Source organism: Rhinolophus sinicus, linkage group LG05 (genome assembly GCF_036562045.2).
Source record: "Rhinolophus sinicus isolate RSC01 linkage group LG05, ASM3656204v1, whole genome shotgun sequence".
Lineage (NCBI taxonomy): Eukaryota > Metazoa > Chordata > Mammalia > Chiroptera > Rhinolophidae > Rhinolophus > Rhinolophus sinicus.
The window spans coordinates 62245150-62262481 of record NC_133755.1 but is presented as its reverse complement, the minus strand read 5'-3'; the positions used below and the strand labels follow the sequence as shown (position 1 = coordinate 62262481).

At 44.0% G+C, this 17332-nt stretch overlaps 1 long non-coding RNA gene across 1 annotated transcript in view; it reads left to right on the top strand.

Annotated features, from left to right (window-relative positions):
* LOC141571574 (uncharacterized) overlaps window positions 1–17332 on the top strand; it is a 46684-nt gene that overhangs the window by 13152 nt on the left and 16200 nt on the right. The window lies entirely within an intron of this gene.

The window sequence follows — 17332 nt, the reverse complement described above, 5'->3', positions numbered from 1 at the left end:
CTTCTGGGTTCAAGAGGTAACAACTTAGAAAATATCTCCTTGTGGCCTGGGGGGTTCCCTCCGGCTCACAAGCACCACTCAGAGCCCCACAGACAGAAGCAAACTCTGTTAACCCAAAGCCCAGTAAAAACCAAACAGAGATCACTAAACAGCATTCTGACTAACTCGTTTCTTTTCAAGATTGTAAGTTTTTTGTGTGTTTTCTTTTCAAAGATTTTATTGGGGAAGGGGAACAGGATTTTATTGGGGAACAGTGTGTACCTCCAGGATTTTTTCCAAATCAAGTTGTTGTCCTTTCAATCTTAGTTGTGGAGGGTGCAGCTCAGCTCTAGGTCCAGTTGCCGTTATTAGTTGCAGGGGGCGCAGCCCACCATCCCTTGCAGGAGTTGAACCGGCAACCTTGTGGTTGAGAGGACGCGCTCCAACCAACTGAGCCATCCGGGAGCTCAGCGGCAGGGCAGCTCAGTTCAAGGTGCCATGTTCAATCTTAGTTGCAGGGGGCAGAGCCCACCATCCCTTGCAGGAGTCGAGGAGTCAAACCGGCAACCTTGTGGTTGAGAGCCCACTGGCCCATGTGGGAATAGAACCAGCAGCTTTCGGCGTTAGGAGCACGGAACTCTAACCACCTGAGCCACCGGGCCAGCCCCCAAGATGATAAGTTTTAATATTTTTTCAAGATAATAAAAGTTTTAATATTTCTTGAACTAAGTGAAAGTGGTATTAAAAACTTCCCTTGTTGTAGCTTGCTTTTGTTATAACTTGCCACTGAACTCATTGTTTTAAAATCCCAAAGTGTCTTGATTTTGGTATGCTTTCAACAAATAAATATCAACTTTATTTGTGGGCATTTGCTGCCTCAGTTGGTAGGATTATTTAGGGACCTGTCTGCCAAAGCAAAAAATGTTTTCTCCATTCTCTTCAGTGGTTTTATGTTGCCCTTATAACAATAATTTAAAAGAAAGATGTAACAGTGAAACCTGACGAATCCCTAACAATTGTGACTTTCTCCCCTTACACATTTGGTCACTGTCAGCTAGTAGGGTGTCTTGGCCCAGTTTCTTTTCTACGAGGGAGCTCGAAGTTCATTGGTCACTCATACCCTTTTGAGAAGATACATTGATCCTTCAAGAAAATGATCCTCTGGAAACTAAAATTGGGGTAGTTTGTAACAAAAGCTGTTGTTAAGAGCAGTAAGTTATAGAAATAAGCCAGTATTGTGCATAAACCTAGTTACACCTAATCTGGGCTCAGGCCTCAGTCTCTTCACTTCGCTTCAGAGTGAATACGTTCTTTTTCTCTCATCACACATAGCCACAAACTCTTGCCAATTCATCTTTTCTTCTGCCCATTCCATCATTGTGTTTGGGCTGTATACACCTCATGCCTGAACCACAATGGACTGAAATCATCTCCCTACTTGAGTTTCTCCTCATTCTAACCCACCACTGCTGGATGAATCTTTAAAAAATAAAAACCAAACAACAGCAAGAACAAAAACCCATACACCGTAACTATTTCCCTATTTTCAGCCCCCCAAATCATTCGCTTCCACAGAATAAAATCCAGAACCTTCAACCAAGGCATGCAAAGCTCTCTCCAAACTCCTTTGACCTCTGTGGCTACCTCTGCAGAAGCCTGCACAAACGCATCCCATTTTCAGCCACAGTTTCAGAACTCGACCCTGGAAGCCAGCCACAGGCCTGCTCTGCGACATGACCCTGCCTTCTCAGCGTTATCATCCATGGTCCCCTAAAACACAGAGACTAGTCCTGACTTTAAGTGCCAGTCATGACACATCCTGTATGTGTGACCTTAAGCAAAGCACTCAATCCCTGTACTGTTTTTATCAGAACTGTAAAATGAGGGTGATTGTTGCCTCCCTTATTTACATATGAGATAACAGTGAAATCAGTCTAAGTCTTCTTTAAATCTCTCATGACTTGCACTTAAAGTGAGGACCAGTCTTTCAAGTCCTACACAGGTTGATTCTTGGTAGCCAATGGTGATAACAAAGGTATTTTTATTTATCTATAATGAAAAATATGTTCACATTTATGTTTATATTTTTTTCTACTAAAATGATAATCATTACTACTCTGATGATTACAGAATATTGACAATGTTTTTGTCTTATCTGTCTTATCTGATTTGGGAATAGATTTTAGGATTAAAATATTATTGGCCACCTAATGTGTTTATGTTTATCACAGTGAAATCCAGTTAGCTTTTTGGGTATTCAATAAAAACCCATGTGTTTTATTTTTAAATTTATTTTTCAATTGCAGTTGACATTCAAAACTACATTAGTTTTAGGTGTACAGCATAGTGGTTGGACATTTTTATAACTTAGGAAGTGATCCCCACCTGACAGCATACATAGTTACTACAATATTATTGACTATATTCCCTATGCTGTACTTTACATTCCCATGACTATTTTATAACTACCAATTTGTACTTCTTAATCACTTCACCTCTTTCACCTAACCCCCCAACCCTTTTCCCCCAATCTGGCAATCATCAGTTTATTCTCTGCATGAGTTTGTTTATTTTGTTTTTTTAGATTCCACATATAAGTGAGATCACATGGTATTTGTCTTTCTCTGTCTCACTTATTTCACCTAGCATAAAACCCTCCAGGTCCATCCATGTCACAAATGGTAAAATTTCATTCTTTTTTATGGCTGAGTAATATTTCATTGGACATATATACCACTTTTTTTTTAATCCATTTGTATATTGATGGACACTTAGGTTGCTCCCATATCTTGATATTGTAAATAATGCATGAACATAGGGTACATATATCTTTTTGAATTAATGTTTTGAATTTCTTTGGATAAATACCCAGAAGTGGAATTGCTAGGTAATAATGGTAGTTCTATTTTTAATTTTTCGAGGAAACTCCATACTGTTTTCCATAGTGGCTGCATCAATTTTAAAGCCCAACAGTGCACGAGGGTTCCCTTTTCTCCACATCCTCACCAATACTTGTTGTTCATTGATTTATTGATGATAGCCATTCTGACAGGTGTTGAGTTGATATCTCATTGTGGTTTTAATTCACATTTCTCTGATGATTAGTGATGTTGAGCATCTTTTCATATGTCTATTGGCCATGTATATGTTCTCTTTGGAGGAATGTCTATTCAAGTCTTCCACCCATTTTTCAAACAGATTGTTTGCTTTTTGGTGTTAAGTTATATGAGTTCCTTAATATTTTGGATATTAACCCCTTACTGGTCTACAAAGTTTCTGTTGAGAAATCAGCTGACTGTCTTATGGGAGCTCCTTCTAAGTAGCTAGCTGTCTTTCTCTTGCTGTTTTTAGGATTTTCTCTTTGTCTCTAGCCTTTGGCATTTTAGTTATGATGTGTCTTGGTGTGGGCCTCTTTGGGTTCATCTTGTTTGGGACTCTCTGAATTTCCTAGGCTTGTATGTCTATTTACTTTGCCAACTTAAGGAAGTATTCAGTCATTATTTTTTCAAATAGGTTTTCAATCCCTTGCTCTTTTTTTTCTCCTTTTCATACCCCTATGATGTAAATGTTGTTATGCTTGATGTTGTTTCAGAGGTCCTTTAAACTATCCTCATTTTTTTCAGATTTTTTTATTTCTGCTGTTCTGATTGGGTATTTTCTGCTACCTTGCGTTCCAAATCATTGATTTGATCCTCTGCTTCATCTAATCTGCTGTTGATCCCATCTAATGTATTCTTCATTTCAGTTATTCTATTCTTCATTTCTGACTGGTTGTTACTTAGCTCTTTGTGTAAGTTGTCACTGAGTTCATCTGTTCTTTACCTTAGTTCATTGAGCATCCTTATAACCAGTGTTTTGAACTCTGTACCTGGTAGATTGTTTGCCTCCACTTCATTTAGTTCTTTTTCTGGAGTTTTGTCCTGTTCTTTCCTCTGGGACATATTTCTTTGTCGCCTCATTTTGGCTACCTCCTTGTGTTGGTTTCTATGCATCAGATAGATCTGCTATGTCTCGCTGTCTTGGCAGGGTGACCTTATGTAGTAGGTGTCCTCTGGGACCCAACAGCACAGTCTCCCTAGTCACCTGAGCCAGTGCCCCAGAGGTGTCCCTTTTGTGGGTTGTGTGTGCCCTCCTGTTGTAGTTGATCCTTGATTGCTGGTGGCACATCAGTGGGTGGTATTGACTCTTAGACTGACTGGCTGTGAGGACTGGCTATGACTATGGCAGTGGAGCTGTTGTGTGTGGGCTGACCCTACAGAGTGGGATTTTCTGTAGTGGAGCTCTGGTGCCTGATGAGTTCACCCTTTGGGTATGTCATTTTTGGAGCTAATTGGGCGATGCTATGTTGTGGTCTGAAACAGGAAAAGACAGGGTCATGAATTAGACTATAGGTGGTGAGTGGGAAAGCTCACAGCCAAAGGCTTCACAATAGACCCTGAGACCCCTCAGCCGGCCCCATTATCCCTCAGGCCCCATATCCTCTTCCTGTCCGCTCACATCACTCTTCTTTGCTTCTGGAATGTGCCAGGCCCACTCTTGGGCCCTTTGTACATACTGGGGCCTTGTACCACTCGGCACCCTGAAGCCCCAGGCTCCCCAGGCTCCCTCTCTCTTCCTGGTCAGTGCTTTGTTTTAATGTCGTCGTGTTCTCACCGAGGCCTTCCTTGACCACCCTCTGTACAACTGTGAGCCCCCAATCCCTCTCCCACTGCTTTTTCCTTGGTACCTCTCACCATCCACCTTACTTATCTCACTGATTATTGTCTCCCCACCTCAGCAGTTTTGTCTACTTGCTTACTGCTGTATCTCCAGCACTGAAGCAGTGCCTGACCCATAGAACACACTCAGCAATATTTGTTAAATTTTTGCATGAATGAGGCTGGACTCTGAGCTGATACCAAGAAGCCATGTGGTTTGAATCAGCCCTGCTCCCCTCAGGCCTGACTCAGTTCATCTGTCTAATGGCAAAGGCACATGTATAAGCTGCCTCCTAGCAGTAATAATTGATAAGTCCTGGCAATATCCTCTTACCACCCCAGAGAGGCTCAAACACAAGGCAAAGAGGGAGGGGAGGCGGGAAGCAGCTGCCAGATGACTCACTGGGATCTCATCATCCATCCCAATCCTTAAAGGCCTCAGCAAGGCTCAGGATTATTAGTTCTTGAGACTCACATGGCCCTAAATGACCATGAGGTACACTTGAAAAAATAACTCCATCATAGGGAGATGACACTGAGGCCTGGAGAAAAAAACAGAGATTTGCTGAATTTTGTACAGAAATTTTGCAAAATTAGACTTGACCCAGCTCTCCTTCAACAGATACGTGTACAGACTCCTCTGTACCAGGCACTGTTGAAGGCAGCAAGAGAGCAGTGAGCCAGCAGTGAGGGGCAAGGTACGGACTTGAACTCTGTGTTTACTGTAACTCCTGGTATGCCAGCCCTTCCCAAGGACTGGGCCGGCTTCCCTTTGACCTCCTGCTCTCCAGTATCTTAAATCCCCTGACCTACTGGCCACACGTAGATGGATAGATTCCCTTCATACCAAAAACGAAACAGCAACAACAACCTGCCCCCACCTGCCAGACCAATGACACTCTGCACTGATTTTGCCATAATTTCCCTCCAGTATCCCACTCACATCAACTTTGTACTTCTACCCAGCTCTCAGGAAACTCCAAATCCTTTCCTCTTTCTCACCACCTTCCTGTCTTTGGCACTACCATTCCCCAACAAAGGCACCTTCTGTATACATGGGACTAATTGCCTCAGGGGCCCCCAAACTAATTGCATGCCCTCCGTATTCAGGACCTTCATCGTATTTTCCCTACCTGAACATCCCTCCCCTCCCTTCCTTCCTTCCCTCTGCCTCTTCAAAGCTGTTCATCACAGCTAAATCAGCTGTCTCATCTTCAAAGGGAGGCAGCATTCCTCAGTTCCCCAACCCATGATAAGCTCTCCGTGACCTAGACTGCCTACTTATCATGGGTATGTTATTTGTGCCACACATCTGTCCTTATAATTATTGGTTGTCAGAGGCTGCGAGTCTTATCTGTCCAAGAGATTGGGGGCAGGGACAACTTTCACTTTCTGTATCTTACACATCCCAGTACCTACTCACTGGGCAGTCAATTGGTGATAGATTTGACCTGGACTTACTGAATTATATTTAAGAAGAATACATTTGGAGAAATGTGTATTTGTTTATAGGTGTAAAGAGGAAAATGTAGAATGCAAGGTTTTATTATGCTCTGATCACCACCAAGTCAACTATGTATTCATATGGGTAAAATTGGAAGTCAATTGGTAAAAATAGAGTTGTGTTGGGTGTTAGATTGTGAATCGTTTGTTTTCCTAATGTGTGAATATTATTAGTGCATTTTGTCAACATAAAAACACACAAACCTGTAGAGAATTTTTAAAAAAATTTTTATTGGGGAATATTGGGAACAGTGTGTTTCTCCAGGGCCCATCAGCTCCAAGTCGTTGTCCTTCAAACTAGTTGTGGAGGGTATAGCTCAGCTCCAAGTCCAGTTGCCATTTTCAATCTTTAGTTGCAGGGGGCACAGCCCACCATTCATGTGGGAATTGAACCGGCAACCTTGTTGTTGAGACCTCGCGCTCTAACCAACTGAGTCATCTGGCCGCCCCTCCGGCAGCTCAGTGGCAGCTTGTTGTCTTCAATCTAGTTATGGAGGGTGCAGCTCACTGCCCATACCAGCAACCCTGCTGTTCAGAGCTCACGCTCTAACCGACTGAGCCATCTGGCACCTGTAAAGAATTTTTATAAGAGTTTATTTGACCCAAGCTGATGACATGCCAGGAAGCAGAATCTCAAATGTTCTGAAGAATGAGTTTGCAGTTCCCTTTATACATTTGGAATTAAAGAGGGAAAATAATGAAGGTTACATGAACTTGGGAGAAAGCAGGTAGGGAAATCTCTATGATTGGATTACAGGATCGTTGACAAGATGATGTGCTCCCTCAGGATGGTTACCCTTCCAAGGGGTCTGAAAAAGAGGATTCCTCTGGCATTTCAAAGGTGTGTTGATGTGTTGACCTAGATGCACAAGAACAAAGGACAGGGCTGGCTTAAGGCAAAGATTAACCTTTTGACAGGCCTCTGGCATGATTACTCACTGGCCCAGTCAGGAATTTATGATCAGATCAGTCTGTGAGATTACTTTCAGTCAGATTTATTACAGAGCTCCTTTTTCATCCACAATTGTTTATGCCTTTGAAAAAATTTCAAAAACTTCGTGGAGAGCTTTAAGTGTCATCTAAACATTCCACTCTTGGGTGTAAACTCACTAAGTCTTTTTTAGGAAATAAGAAGGAAGGGGAGTGGGGTAGGCACGATTGACAGTCGTTTAAAGACTTTACTCAAATCATATTTATACAGAAATAGCTGAGCAAAAGGGTTAAAGAAAAAAGCCCCATGTCCAATTTTTGTTTGCATACACTATTTCACTGGGGATAGGACAGAAAAAGAAACAGTTTAAAATAACCAAATGAAATCACGTGAGCTGTAAGGATTTTTTTTCTCTCAACAAGAATGGGAAATGTAGGTATTCTCGAGTTTCTTGGTGTTTCATGCTCTGAAGCTCCAGCAGTGGGGAGTGGGGCTAGGAGAGGGAGAGGTTGGGTACACCGCCCAGCTAGGCAAGAACCGTTCTGGGCACAGGCTTCCTTTGAGTACTTAACCTTTCTTTACATGTGGCCTCACAGCACACCTAGCATCTAAGAGGAACCTGAGAGGTCATTGGTCCAAGCCCCTCATCAGACACAGGAGGACCAGGCTCAGAGAATGAGGCGTGTACCAAGGTCATGCAGCGACCTTGCGGGGGGGGGGGGATTTCTTTGGGGTGGCTGGTTTTAGAGAGCTCCGGAGTGCTCCAGTCTAACACTGTCACTACTTAGCTTAAATATTTAGAACATCCTTCTGGTACGTGTGTATTGAGCACATATCCCCTGATCACCACAAAATCAACTATGTATTCATATGGGTAAAACTGGAAGGCAACTGGTAAAAATAGAATCGTGTTAGGGTTGTTAGATTATGAACGGTTTGTTTCACTAATCTGTGAATATTGTTAGTGCATTTTGTCAACATAAGTCGACATAGTTTATTTGTGGGCCAGAAAGATGGCAAAATGACAACAATAAACAAACCATGCTCCCTAACCTTAAGGAACTTAGCATTCAGAGGGAGAGATGGGGCAAGTTCACGGGTTACCAGACATAAAGCAGAAAGGAGGAAGGACTGTAAGAGTTGTGCACAAAGCAGGAAGTAGCCCTCTAGCAAGGCGGGTCAAGAAAGGCTCTGTCGGCATTAAGCTGGGGTTCAGGACAATGCACATGAGGTCAGAGGCACTGAACCAGTCTCACTGATTTAACTAATACTTACTGATCACCAACTACCACCATGTGCCAAGCAAGGTTCTAGGAACTTGGGAAGCAAATGTCTGCCTTCATGGAGCTTACATTCAAGTAAGAGTGGAAACAGACACTACGCAAAACATATGGGTAAAAGTAGATTAGACAAGATGGTGAGAATATGAAATTGTGCAGCCACTATGGAAAACAGAATGGCAGTTCCTCAAAATATTAAACATGGATTTACCATTTGATCCAGCAGTCCCACTTCTGGGTATATACTTATCCCATCCAGAAATCGGGGGTAAGACTGGTCCAAACAGAGGGACCAGCAAGTGCAAAAGTTCTGAGGCACAAACACAAAGGAGGCCGCTGGGCCAGAGCCATTGCCCTGAGAGTCCATTGGTTTAGCTTTGTGCCACTTCAGTCAATTCCAACAGTCCTAGGGAAACTGCTTAAGAGTGGAGCTGGGAAAAACCTTCCTTAGCCCTGGGAAAGAATGCACAGTGCATAGGTTTATTTGGGTGAGGGGTAGGAGGATCGATTTGGCCTTATTAAACTTGTAGCAAAGTCATTGTAGATACTAGCAGTTATGCTTCTTTAGGGAACATGACCACTCAGGCCGTAAGAGCTGTGTGTGACCATAACTTCATTTCTCTGGAAACAAATCTGCTAGGACAGGAACTGAGCATTCTTGCTCCATGACCTCTGGGTGAGCTTATGTTCTATGAGAACATTGGGTTTTGCATTTCTCATAAACTGCTCTCATAGCTCCTGGGTTTAACTGGAGTCATAAACTCTTTTACGACTTTCACCCCCATGGAATCAAGGATAAACTTGAGTAAAGAACTCACCCAAGGTAGAATACCCCAACGTTCTGAGATGATTCCTTTTCATAAAACCTCGAGTTTCATGCCAGGGGCAGTACACAAAAATGAAGCCACACTAGTCAAGTACAAATTATATCATTATAGACAATGATGTGAGATGGAGTCTTTCTTTCAAAATACTTTGATTGGCAGATGCAAAGATAGTAGATTCTTTTCTTCTTGAGACTCTGCCAGCCTTGTAGCTAATGCCCAGTATAGCTGCATTAAAGGCTCTAGACCATCTCGGCCAAGAGCCAGTGATGACTTCAGAGTGAGATTTCTCAACCTGCCAGCCCTGCCATCTTGGCCAGGCCTACATGCCAGCTGCCTGACTCAGTCTGATCTGCAGCTTCCATGGATTGTTAGTCTGTCCTCATATAGAGGATACAGTAACGTTTTTAGGAAACTAGCTTACAGATGAATGCTGAGGGATGTTGTGGGCCTAAGGGTGGTCTCCGGAGGGATCTTCTCTAGAATTCTCTGCTAGGGCTCATTGTGTCTAAGCCACAGTGTTCTGGAAAGAGCATGGGAAGGAATAGAAGACAGGAAGCCTGAGGTTTAACCATGGGTCACATCTGTGCTGGTTATCTTTAGTTTGCTTAACCCATCCTGGAGTCACTCCTTACTCTTGTCTAATCTGCTCTGTGCCCAAGGAGGGTGACCGTATGGGTCTCTACAGGATCCCTGGCTTCATTGAGGATGAGGAGGATCTCCAGAAGGGCAGACAGGTTGGGTGTTAGTTCCCCTGACTTCGCAGGTCTCTGCGGGCTGCTGTGTCCTCCCATTGCAGGTCTGTCTCCTCAGGTTCTGGTGACTGTGCCGTCCTTTCTCTCTCGCAGGCCCATGTAACTCTGCACAGCAGCATACTGTTCCTTGTGGTTTCCCCAGATCCTGCCCCCACTTTACTGAATTCTGCTGAAATTACCCAGTGAGAGAGTGTCCTCTGTTTCCTGCCAGGACCCTAACTAATACAGACACTAAGGAGCTGGGTGACCCTGGTCACACCCACATAGGCACCATGGCTGTGGTTTCCTCATCTTTAAAATGCCAGTTCTTACACTCTTATTTCACAGAGTTTCCACAAGGATTATAATGGATATAAAGTGCTAAAAGAACATGTTTTTAAAATAAATATGCTTTCTACGTTTTACAATTCCAGGAATGCCTAAAAATGGCATGCTATCTTGTACATGTCAAGACGCTGCTACCACTATGCAGGCATTTTGAATAGGTTTTCTAAAATATACATGGGGGGGCACTTCCTTTCCAACTTGGGTCTGGCAGGATGGCTCCCACATAGAAGGGTGGTGAGAAGAAGAGCCATTCTGCCACCAATGAGGCAGTGATGGTGTAGAGAATACACCATCCACCTTCACAAGCACTCAAAGAGATCCAGACATTTGCCATGAAGGAGATGGGAATCTTAGATGTGCACACTGACACCAGACTCAACAAAGCTGTCTGGGCCAAAGGAGTAAGGAATGTCCCACACCGCATCCAGGTGTGGTTGTCCAGAAAATGCAATGAGGAGGAAGATTCACCAAATAAGCTCTAAACACTGGTTACCAATGTACCTGTCACCCTTTCAAAAATCTACAGTTAATGTAGATGAGAACTAACTGCTAATTCTAATTGTCGAATAAAGTTATAAAACGGCAAAAAGAAAAAAATACACATGGGGGTGTCTTTCAGTCAAGATGGTGGAGTAGGTAAACACTATGCTCACCTCCTCCCACAACCACATCAAAATTACAACTAAACTATAGAACAACCAACCTTGAGAACCACCTGAAGACTAGCTGAACAGAATTCTTTTAACTAAGGATATAAAGAAGAAGCCATGAACAAAAAGGTAAATAAAAAAAACAATAAACAACACAAATTTTTTTTAAATAAATAAATAGACAAAAATAAGAAGCCACAATGAGACTAGTAGGAGGGGCAGAAATGAGAAATTGGCTGGTCTTACACCCACGTATGGCGGTTAAGAATCAGGAGGGATCTCTCGGCTGTGGAGGTCCCCCTACAGCGCGAGGGATCCCAGCCCCACACCAAGCTTCCCAGCCAGGACCACCAGTGCCAGGAAGAGGAATCCCCACAACAACTGGCTGTGAAAATAGGCAGTGATTCCATCTGGGTGAGACGGAGAGATACTAGAGTCCCAGGCCATCAGTCCTCTTAGAAAGTCATTGCATAGACTCACTCTCTGATGGACTCACTTGCTCTGAGCTCTAGTGCTGCAGCATCAACTTGAAAAGTGCCAGGGACATATGGGGAGGAACTGAATTGTCTGGCTTCGGGGCAAGGGTTGGAAGGGCAGCTCTCTCTGGAATCAAAGTGCTGGCAGGTAACATTGTTCCATTGCTGAGCTCTTCCCCAACCCAGTAGGCACAGGGAAGTGCCAGATCTTAGTCTCTGTCAAACTTGCCCCACCCTGAGGATTCTCTGAGAATCCAATTCTCGCACAGTGTTACAACCTCTTTCAGGGGCTATTACTCACAAGTGGCTCAATCAGTCTGGCTGAGGACTTCACTAAAATCTCTGAAAGGTCCACAAACCCCAAACAAGCAGCGGCTGGCTTCAGCATGTCTTATACCTCTTGTTAAATGGCCCCCCACCTGGCACTAAAGGCAGCTAGCCTCGGTTCATGGCATAGCCTCTCCCGGGCACCTCCAAGCCCAGCACAGGCAGCTGCCAAACCAATTGTAGATCACTTTGTAACTCCTACCTGGTGGCCTCAGGCCAAGCATAGGCAATGGCTGACCTGGGTCTGCACTGGAGCCCCTCTCAAGAGGCCCCCAAACCAATACACAAGGCACTGGAACTTCTATGGGCAGAGGGGAGAATGTGGCAGCCAACAGGCTCTCCAAAGCACATAGCAGGGGTGCGGGCAACTGCCTGGGGCACCTGTGCTAGGCCTACCCCTGCACCCCGTCTGTCAGGCTGACAGGACATACTGTGTTTCCCCGAAAATAAGACCTGACAGGAAAATAAGCAGTAGCATGATTTTTCAGGATGCTCGTAATATAAAATAAGCCTTAATGCGTCTTTTGGAGCAAAAATTAATATAAGACCCGGTCTTATTTGGGGGGAAATACGGCAGGCCTTATTTTATATTACGAGCATCCTAGAAAATCATGCTAGGGCTTATTTTCCTGTCAGGTCTTATTTTCGGGGAAACACAGTAGTGGCCTCCAAATCAGTTGAGTATATAGAATCTGTAAAATATTGAAGGAGAGCAAGTTCATAGCCAAAGCGAGTGCAAAAAGCAGGGTCAGAGTTCAGCAGCACCCCTGCCGTGGCTGAGTAAAGAACGGAACCAGATATATTTATGTAGAAGTACCTGACAGGGGCCAGCCCAGTGGCTCAGGCGGTTGGAGCCACATGCTCCTAACTCTGAAGGCTGCTGGTTCGATTCCCACATGGGCCAGTGGGCTCTCAACCACAAGGTTGCCAGTTCAATTCCTGGAGTCCCGCAAGGGATGGTGGGCTCTGCCCCCTGCAACTAAGATTGAACACGGCACCTTGAGCTGAGCTGCCTCCAGGATGGCTCAGTTGGTTGGAGAGCGTCCTCTCAACCACAAGGTTGCAGGTTTGACTCCCGCAAGGGATGGTGGGCTGCGCCCCCTGCAACTAGCAACGGCAACTGGACCTGGAGCTGAGCTGCGCCCTCCACAACTAAGACTGAAAGGACAACAACTTGACTTGGAAAAAGTCCTGGAAGTACACACTGTTCCCCAATAAAGTCCTGTTCTCCTTCCGCAATAATTTAAAAAAAAGAAAAAGAAAAAAAGAAGTACCAGACAAACAGTGATGTCCTAATGGAGATCCTTAATGGAGATCCGTCTGATTAACTCAGACTTGTAGTTTCCAGTGTCCCATGCTTCCTGCCAGTGCTCTATGTCCACATGAATGATCCACATGAATGAGGTATCTGCTCTGACTGGTTTGCCAGGGATCAGTGTGGATGCCAGGCCCTGGGTGAGCAACTGAGGCCGTTGGTTGACTGGCACTATAGTTTTAGAGCAAGCTTCTGCCTGCCAGGGCTCCCAGACCCCACAAGGAACTGTTACATGCCTTGGGGCAGAGCCAGGTGGGCAGATACACTTCTGTGGGCATCTCAACCTCTCCTGGTGACCAGTCCCCTCTGCTTTGTGGGTGGCCTGAGAAGGGTCTGAGTAGAGCCAGAATCCAGGGCCAGACCACTGTCCAAGTTTGGTCAAGTTAGACTTGAAATCTGGCTCTGAACTCTGTCAGTGATCTTCAGCTATGTTCTCCCTCTCCCTCCTCCAAGGAAGTCCAGTTCAGGAGTCAAAATCAACTCAATTCCACACTCACTTATTATTTTCTAGCTGCCAGGCACTTTATCTGTTGCAGAGAACACTAAGATTGATAAGGCACAAAACTTCCTTTCAGAGATATTGAATCTATTTTATGTGTGCATGTGTGGGGGGGAATGTACGTGTGTGTGCACGCACATTAATTCAAACGTGCTTGTGGGAGGCAGCCTGTGATATTAGTAGGAAGAATCCTGAACTAGAGTGAGATGGCCTTGTCCCACGTCCCTGTGGGCCTTTGGGTCTGCCACTTGCCCTCTTGAAGTCTTAGTTTCCATTGTTGTTCAAAAGGGAGAGTGAAGCTTGCCCGATCTGCATTAGAGGGGCTTGTTGGGAGGATCAGATGGGGCAATGTGCGTAAATGGTAAAGAACTCAACACACAGGCACACTCATGAATGTTCACACCATGTATGTAAACACAGAAATGCACAGTTAGCAGCATGAGCCAAGAAGAACAGACTGAAATCCAAGAAGGGGCACCAATGGGAGCAGAAGAAGAAACCCCTGAAAAGGATGCAAAATGTCATTCCAAATGCATCTCCATGTGTGGGGGGTATTGGTTGACGTAGGGCTGTGTACTGCACAGACCCCTGAAGTCCCAGCTCTGCAGAGTCCCCCTAGCTCTCCAGCATAGCAAGAATGTTCCTCCCAACTCTGTCAGAAGGCCACTTTCTCCCCAGGTCGAGGCCATCATTATTGTCAGCTGTAGACATTATTGAGTATGTACCAAGGGTGAGGTATCAGGATACAAGGGGAATTAACATTTATGGAGTACACAGTACTGTGTACACAAAACCTTGCAAACATTTTACAGTCATTACCTCACTTTATTGTTGACCACAACTGCAGGACGGGTATGGTTATCTTCATTTTATAGAATAATAATAATAAATAATATTTATTAAATGCTTACAGTGTTTACCGTTTATTAATGCATTTAATCCTCACAATAGCCTTGTGAAGTAAGTACTATTATTATTTGTCCCTACTTTTTGGAGAAGGAAACTGAGGCAAACTAAGGTTAAGTAATTTTCCCAAGGTTAACTGGTATGTAGTTGTGGCCAGCTGCCTGTTTTTGCTCAGATTGATTCCCTGCCTTTCCTAACCTCTGTGCTATATCATAGAGAACTGCATTTCCAAGGATCCCTTGCTCTCTGACTTCCAGGTTGATTCAGCCAATGGGAAGCATTAGTTAAAGCTTAGAGAGAGGAGGAGAGAAGCCAGAGTATTTTTCCTCGTCTCTCTCTCCCCCCCATCTCTCTCTCTCTCTCCACCCTCCCTCCTGTGGTGTCTCTGGCAACAGCTTTGTCTCCTACTTGGCTCTGATATCTGCTCTATGGGCCCTCACTCCATGGTCCCAGCTCCCATAAGGCAGTCCCCGTGGGGCTCTAGATGACACTACATGACTCCCACTCTGGGCTTTAACAGCATTACCTCCTCCTCCTGGTGCACCCCCAGTAGAATAGCTTCCTGTACTTGCATTAGGCTTCTTAGTCCTTCCATCTCATGTCACCAATTCCCTGTATTCAATCCCCTCTGCTTGAAAGACCTAGGAGACTTTTTGTTTTCCTGGGTGGACCTCACTGATATTCAGAGAAGATGATTGGAGAGCCTCCAGTCTAAATCTTTTCAGATGAGAAAACAGACTCAGATTTACTCTAGGTTATAAAATTAGTGACGTACAAAAAAAGAAATAAGAACAATTGGGAAAATAAAGAAAAGTGAGAGACTGTCATTTCAGATATCAAAACAGACCTTGAATCTATAGTAATAAAAACAATGTGGTGCAGACACAGAATCAATGGAACAGAATACAATCCAGAAACAGCTCTAGGAATGAAAGAATGTTTTACTTGTTAAAGGGGGTATTTCAAATAAATAGGGAAATGCTACTAGAGTGATTAACTGACCTGTCAACTTAGGAAAAGATCCCAAAATAAATTCCAGATGGGTTGGGGAGCTAAACCATATGAAAGTACTAGAAATAAGTACAGAACTCCCCCCCACCCCCGCCCCCAAATCTTGGGATTAAGAAAGCCCTTTCCAAGCAAGACTGAAAATACAAAAACCATAAAAGGATAAAGCTGATAGGTTTACAATTTACATAATGATTTAAAACTTGGGTATGAAAAAGAACTCAAAGCTCTGAACAACTTCTTGTGTAACTGGCTTTGTTTGCGATCTCCACAGTGCTCTGTAAATGGAGAGGGAAGCTGGGACTCAGTTTCTTGGGTGCTTGTCTTGTTCCTTGAGTGGAGAAATTGTACATTTCTAGCCCTTCACTCAGCTCGAGTCACAAGGAGCCAAGGTGAGGAGGTCCTGCCTGATCCCTCATGGGTGGTTTTCGTGGAGTCCTTAAGCTGCAAAAATGAGCTGAGCTCAAGCCAAAGGTGTTTGGAAAGTGGAGATGAAGAGGAAAGGAATTCTGTACACTTTTAAAGGACATGTATCCACTTGGCCTACTTATTGGCTTGTGAATGCTTGGGAGAGGGCAAGGAGGATAGAACAGAGAAAGGTCTGAATAACTGAAAAGTGGGCATCTAAAGCAGTGGGGGAGGACACATCACCAGAGCAGAACAGCCAAACACACACTCAGTTCTTAGTTTAATAAGCGTGAGGCTTTTCACATTACAGAAAACTTTAGCACAGAATGTCTTTCCTTATTTTCCTCTTATGGGTCTCTAAACTGTTTAAATTATTTTGTTTCTAGTTGGAGTGTCTTTTTCCACATTTATCTTTTTCTGAATTAGAGTTTTTCTTTATATTATTTAAATACATACAGTAAAAAATGAAATAAGTTCAAATATTAGCTGTTTCTGGTCCAATTGCGGATTGGACATTCTGCCCTGACTCAGAACACTGGACTTTTTGTCCAAATGTGCTTTGTCCTGAGGATTGTTACCTTGTGGACTTATTTAATGAAAGCATTCAAATAGATAAAACTTGGTTTTGTTTGAAAAAATTGAAAAAGAATATAGTAGGTCTATCCAAACGATATCTACAATGGTGAAGAAAAAGAAAGCAAATTCCAGGACACATGTATATATGGCCTCTTCTTTGTAAAAAATAGAAACGTAAAACGAAAGTTACACATGCCGTGTGTGTGTGTGTGTGTGTGTGTGTGTGTGTTGAAAGAGCACCTGACAAGCTGGTACACCGTAGTTACCTCCTGGCGAGTGGGAGTGAAGAGACTTACTTTTTACCTTATGCATTTCTGTATTCTTTTTTCTTCAAGAAGCACATGCTAACTTTTTATTCCAATGAAAAAAGTGTAAACAGAGCTAGCAAGGCACAGGGAATCCGAGGTGCCCCGTGACCCCAGGCTCACCTGGTCAAGGAGAAGATGGAAGGCCGGTGGTGGGAATGACCACAACATGCCATGCGGTGGGTACAAAGGAGGAAATGCCAATTATGAGGAAGGAGAACAATGATGACCTCAAGACAGCGTGGCGATAACCTACCTGCAGGGTTGGAGGCCTAGGGAGTGAGTGGAAAGCTGAGGAAGAAGCAGATATGGAAGGGCAAGGGACTCAGGCTTGACCCGGGGTGGGGGGTGGGGAGCTGCTGCTCTGAGGAAAATGATCTAGACAGCAGTTCCCAGTGTGGTTCAGAGACACCCAGGGATCCTGAAAAACCTTCCAGGGGGTCTGTGAGGTTAAAACTGTTTTCCTAACAACACTAAGATATTACTTGCCTTTTTTTTATTCTCATGCTATCCTGAGTGTGCAGTGGAGTTTTCCAGAGGCTACATGACATGTGATGAGGGCATCA